Source organism: Tinamus guttatus, unplaced genomic scaffold (genome assembly GCF_059628265.1).
Source record: "Tinamus guttatus ecotype Peru unplaced genomic scaffold, ASM5962826v1 Tinamus_guttatus_pri_ptg000150l, whole genome shotgun sequence".
In the NCBI taxonomy this organism is placed as follows: domain Eukaryota; kingdom Metazoa; phylum Chordata; class Aves; order Tinamiformes; family Tinamidae; genus Tinamus; species Tinamus guttatus.
Window position 1 is genome coordinate 4536885 of NW_028288684.1, and position 6798 is coordinate 4543682.

The window sequence follows — 6798 nt, forward strand, 5'->3', positions numbered from 1 at the left end:
ATTTTGTGTCTTATCCTCTGGGGGTTGCTCCTGGTTTCTTGGCCATCAGCTCCTGTGGCTGAGTGCAATTGTGGCGATGGGTTACAGCCCAGGGGATGGGTTAATCTCACCACTGTTGCCCTAGCTCCTGTGGAAGACAGCACAGCTTCTTGGGGCTTCTTGGGAGTCGGCCGCACGGACTCAAGACAGAGTCAAGGAGCTCTCTGGGATCCGAGGCTTGAACTTGTAATGATGGAAGAGTCCCTAACAATCCACTCCTCTGTAAGATGACTGTGCGTTCACTTCTTTGTCGCTTTTTGCCGTTACAGAACATATTTTATGAGCAACGTTGCCTACAAAGGAAGTTTATCCACACAGCACATGTGCTCTCCTTTCGGGCAGTCTGCTCAAGAGCGAGCATGATTACAGCCTTCGCCAGTCTTAATAAGCCCAGCAAATGACATCAATTAAGAAGACAAGATTTTCAAAGCAGGACTGTGAGCTTAATGATTTCTGCAAACCTCTATGATGCTCTTAGTGAAGGGACCGCACTAATGCCCATGCAGAGTGGAAACTCCATGAGGAGATTCAGAGCAGCCGTACAGTTAACACAAAATCTTTGTCTTCTTGATCAGACCAACTCTGTCATGCTTACCAACTACAACAGTAAAAACATTACAGAGAAATAAGATATAACTTTAATGACGATTGCTTTTTTTTCTATATATGCATAACAATGCTTTCTCAAACATTATTCCCATTCTTTGCAAATGGCTGTTAGGAGCCGGGTGCTAAGGAAGTTATGACTTTTATTGTTGAATATGATGATATTAATTAAGCAATAAGGACAAAAATGCATGCAGTAAGGCAAATGCAATGATTTCTTTGTAATTATACAAAAACATAATTTTGCAGTTGTGTGAAAACACTGGTAATGAGGTAATAGTTTCAACAGTTTTGAGTAGAAAAGAGGCAGCCATGGAGAAGATGAAATTCTCTAAATTGCAATGTCTACAGAATGGAAATTCAGATTTACATGCTTTTTCTTTCAGTCACTTGACCTCATTCTCTTCTCATGCATGCTGGTATAAACCAGAGTTGGTTCTTCTGAAACAATTGAAGTCACTTCACTGTAAAACTAGTGTAATTGAAAAGAATGAGGCCTATTTCTTGCAGAAAGTTTATAATCTTGATTTGTGTTGGAGTTAAGGAGAACAATGCTCATAACAAGATAAATCTGAAAGTCAGTTTTGTTGCCGAAAATTACAGACACCATTCAGAATACAGTGTTCAAAAACAAGTGCTTAAACTCAGCATATAAATCAAAACATTAAATATCTAAAAAGGCCTGGCATCCAAATTTGAAAATCATGTCCTTTGTTTCTTGAACTAAGCTGAGAAAATGAGATATTTTCACCTTTCTACTGTAAGCAGGACACAGAGCCACCCACTTACAAAAATCAATGTTATTATCTAGCATATTTTGAGTCATAGGACATTTATATGGTTGAAATACACACAGCAGGCACACACTAATTGGTCTTTTGATAGTTATTAACATAGATAGATTAGCTGCTGAGCTAGATTACGACACATTCTCATTAGCAGATACTACTTAAAAAATCACAGGTATAAAATATAAACTGAAAACTAGCAGCTGATTTAATCCTGGATGTGAAACTTGAAATTATAGACATCACCAAAATCTCTGCTTTATAAGAGTAAAGGTTGTGCAATGTCCTTCAAATTAATTCCGTGTTATAATCTACAATTCTGGATTCGATCAGCATATATGCTAGCAAAAAATAGTTTTAAATTAATGAATATTTAAATGAGAACTTAGTGGATTTAAATTTTGCAATTCAAGGAAACTCAAAGAAAACAGGTTGAATTTTATAGCCTCTTCATCTGTTTTAGGCATGTTCCTCCCTCATTTTCTTCTATAACTTAGTTCATGAGTTCTAGCAGAATCCTCTTCCAACGGTAGACTTGCTATAAATGAGGTAAAACTTTTGTTAGATCAGTGTTGATATGAAACTGTAATTTGTGTTAGCAAAATGTTCTACCTGGATGGACATATGCATCGTCTTAACTGTATTCCCTCATAGTGCTCTGGGTTTGATAATTTCGTTTAAGCAATAGTAAGCACCACGAAGATTTTACACAAATAATAGTACATTGTCTCTTGGCTCTTTACGTAAGAGCTATAGATTATGCTGGAAGGAGGATGCCTACTTTACTGAATTATTTCATATGGTTATATTTTCAAATTCCAAAGATGATGGAAACTGGCTTTTCAAAATATCCTCAGATTTGACCTTTGAGGCTTATATGGTAAAATATGCCACAGATCAAAATGTGGTTTGATTGAGTATACTGCAGATTATATCCACCAGTAATAAAATATAAGTAGCATGGCCCTGAAATACTTTGGCCTAGATAAACCTGGGTTATTAACTTTGAGTAGGAGACTATTTTTATAAAATCTTCCAAGTGAATAGTGTATGTAAATAAAACCTATTATAACGTCTTGGGAAAAATGAATTTTAAATGTTGCAGGGTCTTTAGAAAATGGGATGTTTTCATCATATTTGCATTCATTATTAACTTGCTAGAGATGTCGTTCAACCAGAAGGTGTGTATTTGTTGGACATCCCCTCCTCTTTTCAATCGTTCATTGCAAACACTATGGATAGATGTTCTTATGATAACACTCACAAAGGTGCATGATCATAATTCATATTTAGAGAAAGCAACAGAAGGATTTCCTCCTTGCCTCAGCAGAATTTACATGTATCCAAAGATATAACTGCATTGATTTCTTGTTATCTTTGATAGTAAGATCACTGCAATTCTTACATTAGGTTGATGATGGTTAATTTGGAGAAGGCTGATGATTTCTAGGGTGTCCTCTGATCTGCAGCAAAGCAGCTTGGAGTGCTTTTGCACTTATGGTAATAACTTAGGTATCAGCTGTTCTTTACAAGTTATCTAGGCTGACTGATGTCTACATTGCTAAATAAAAGAGGGCCAGGGTTTGACGAAGCCCTGACCCTGAAACCAAGTGTACTGACTGCCTTTCACTAGCAAGACTGAGGATGAGCCTTCCCTAGAGCTGGTATGTGCACATATGTCTTGGAGAAAGACAGTTGGAGTGAACCAGAACGGACCAGAGGAGTGAACTCCCTCGTAAGTCAGCAGTGAGAATAGTTGATGGTGGCCCTCTTTCATTTATCCACCTGAACTTACTTGCTGATGACATTTATAGCCTTGCATAGGGTATTATGCTACTTTTGAATGGATATCACTATCCTGTACTTTGCAACCTACCTAGTGAGGTTGTAATAGTGTCTAATCTGTTTGTGATGTATTTCTTAATTCTCAGAAAGTCTCATGCTGGGGATAGGTGAATCTTGGAGTGACTTGTGAAGGCATGTTAAAATGTACTAGGTTTGTAGCAAAACACAGAGAAGTGCTGTAACAGAGAATGAGGGAGACATCTGTATTATTTTTCACTGTCTGTTTTCAGTTTATGCGCTTGGGGTTTTTTTGTTTGTTTGTTTGTTTGTTTGTTTGACTTCATGACTTTAAATCTTGAGCATCTGTTAGGAGGAGCATTCGCTTTAGTCTAATACAAGTTATTGACCTCACTACAAGGATAAATGGATGAAATTAAAGGGCCTCTGATATATATAAGATGAGAATAGCTCTTCTAATGGTCCCTTCTGGGCTTAAACTTTATGAATCTATGTTTCATTTCCTGCTTGCTCAGTGATAGAGATAAGATATCTCCAGGGGAAATACCGAGAGTCCTTGAGAGAACAACGGGTAGGCTATTAATCTGAAAGAGCCTACCTGTCTGGTTCAGGCTTGGGTTAACAGGCCTAGTGTCCCAGTTCTCTGGCTTGAGATCAAAGGACATCCAACTGTTAAAAAACTTCCCAGAGAGGAAGTGGAGGTGGAAGCTGCCCAGGGAAAGACAATTGTTGGGGAGATCGTAAGGCAGCAACTGTAGAAGGATATGCCATCTATTTGGGTGCAAACATTGGAGATTCCCAAACTAAACAAATAAAATCTAGAAGATAAGCTGAAGTGTGCGTGAAGCGCAGTGATAGTTTAACAAAGTTTACCACTTAGTTGCTCTTGCCGTAAAAAAAAAGAAAAAAAGAAAAAAAAAAAACTGTGATTTAGAAAGTTGTTTTGAATCACTGTAAGCAGATGTTGCTGACAGCTTTGAAAGTATATCACCTCCAGAGACCAAACCAGGAACCAGAAGCCAGAACTATTAAAAAGAAGATGCGAAATGTATTCAGTCCAAAAGTGGCTTACCTGCAGTGTTTCAGTAAAGACCCATAGACTCAATATTACCCAAAACATTTTAACCTGTAGTTCTGAGGCAGGAAGGAGGCAAAGAATTTATGGAAATATGTTTTAGCTATGTCTTCCTAAGTCACAACAAATGACCACCCCATGTGTTCGGAGCATTCCTGACTTGCTCTAGGCAACCATAACTCGTAATAGCGTACAACTCACTTGGTCCTATTGCTTAGCAATTAGCCATTTCCTTGATCTAATAGTTGTGTCCATCTGAAATTAATAAAACAACATCACAGACAACTACTACATCTAATATAGAGACCTGGAAACTAGGGCTTTGCAGCTTTTTTGGAAGAAGGTTCATGATGTGACATGGTATTAGCTAGCAGAACCTGGTTCCTTATTTATATAGAGAAAAATACTTGTAATGTTCAAGTGAAATATCCAAGATATGTACAAATATAGGTTAAGAACCTAGCTGGTGCACATACTGAAAATATTTAATGGTTGTAGCACAGCATTCAGCCAGTTTATAAATCTTGCCCTGAACTCTGGGTAATTATAATTGTTAGCTGAGTCCACTATTATCAGGAAATGGGCTAGACAACTTACTGCAAGGTCAGGCAGGCCCAGATTAGGCACTATGAGCCTTTTGTTTTAGCGTAGACATACTCTAGAAGAAACCATCCTTTACTTCTTCCTGGATCACCACATGATCCCACCTGGACAAGGATCAACATAAATTACGAGATGAGGAAGGTGTATTCAGCAATTCTGGATCTGAACACAGGCAGGTTATATCAGCCCTTTCTGACTTGTCTTTACTTCTAAGCAAGTTGGTACCTCTCCCAGAAGAACTACAGAGATACCATGATAACAGTCGCTTCTTCAGTGACTAGTCCTGTCATTGGTTTCTTTACACATTGCTTAACATTTCTCTTATTCTTTTTTCGAGTAGCTCGTCAACCCCCACTTCTTTCTTTTCTTAAGAAAGAGCAATGAGATGTAGCCTCAAAAATAAGGCCTCAATAGCCTCTGCATGGTAACGGCTGTTCCTTTCCTTCCTGTGTGCATGAGGGCTACTCCATTAAAAGAATACAAGGTAGTGAAAGACTGTACTTTTAAGCAATAAAACATTCTATTGTGTTTGCAGGGATGCCTGCCAAGCTGTGTTATATTGAGATGTCAAGCAGCTCTGTTATGGTGGCAGACTGTGGATATTTCAGTTCAAATGTCAAAATATCCTGCCAAAAAAAGTGAGAGAGAAACTTACTTTATGTGTGTAAGGTACTTTAGCAGTCTATCTATAAAGGAGAATTGAGGCAGACAGGGCAGCAGGTGAATGTTGCCAAATTATGTGAACTTTCATTTAACCCTTGGCAGCACTGTGTAGGAGGAAGGGACCATCTTGGAAGAGACAACAGGGCTGCCTGGGCAGTTTCTTGCCTCAGCCCATTTTTATACCCTTGCTTCATAGCTCCACCACGGGAAATCCAGTTATAACCCTGCAAAAGGTTGACACTAATAAATATATATGTAGTTACTGAGCATAGCAGACATCTATTCTACATTGTATCTTAGATTAGTACCCCCTTGTGTAGGATATACTGGTGACCACAAGTGTGGCAGTGAAAAGCTTAGAAACACTATCACCAGGCACAGTATTTGGTCTGATGACTCTTCCAGCCCCAAAGGAGAAGCATAGTTTTGATAAGTTTTGCCAGCGAACCCAACATTTCTACAGATGATTCACTTCTATGAATAGTGTGAACCAAAATTAAGTTCAAATTCTGCACTTATACCAGTAAAGAGTGTAGGAGTTGGTGAATTTTTTAGGAGACTGCCTAAGTGATGTCTTGTGTAGTTTGGAAAGGATGAATATGTAAAGTGTTTCGTGTAGCTCTTATCTCTCTTAGCTGCTTAGCTGAAACACTGCTTTTCTCACTGCATTCAGCACTGCATTGGCCTGTTTGAGTCCAAATGTTGACAGTTATGCTCAGCAAGTGAGGGAAAAGACAGAGAAGCAGGTTACTTACATAACCAGTCATCACTTAAAGATATTGACTATTGTGTCCCACACTTTGAATAAACCCCCACACATGTACATTGTTAAAACGAGAATGATTTTGGATCAAAAGAAATTTTCTTGAGATTACAAGTAAGCAATTAGGAAAAAAAGTTGGTTTCATCCATGAAATTATTCACTTCCTTTTGTTACTAAGCTCTAAATGTGGGTATGTTCCAAGCCATCAAGTGACTAAGAAAACAGCACCGCTAGTGCAGGATTAGTCACTGTATTGTAATGTGTTTCTGCTCATGCACATGCCTTATGGATAGATTTCTGTGGGTTGAGATAAACTGCATGTTGCTAACACTCTCATGAGTATGAATATGTGTGAACAGGGTGAATATATTTAGGTTTTCTTGTTTTACTAGCTGTGGGGCTTGGAGCTAATCACTGAAACAGGTTTTGTCATGGTTAGTGCCATTATCTACATAGGA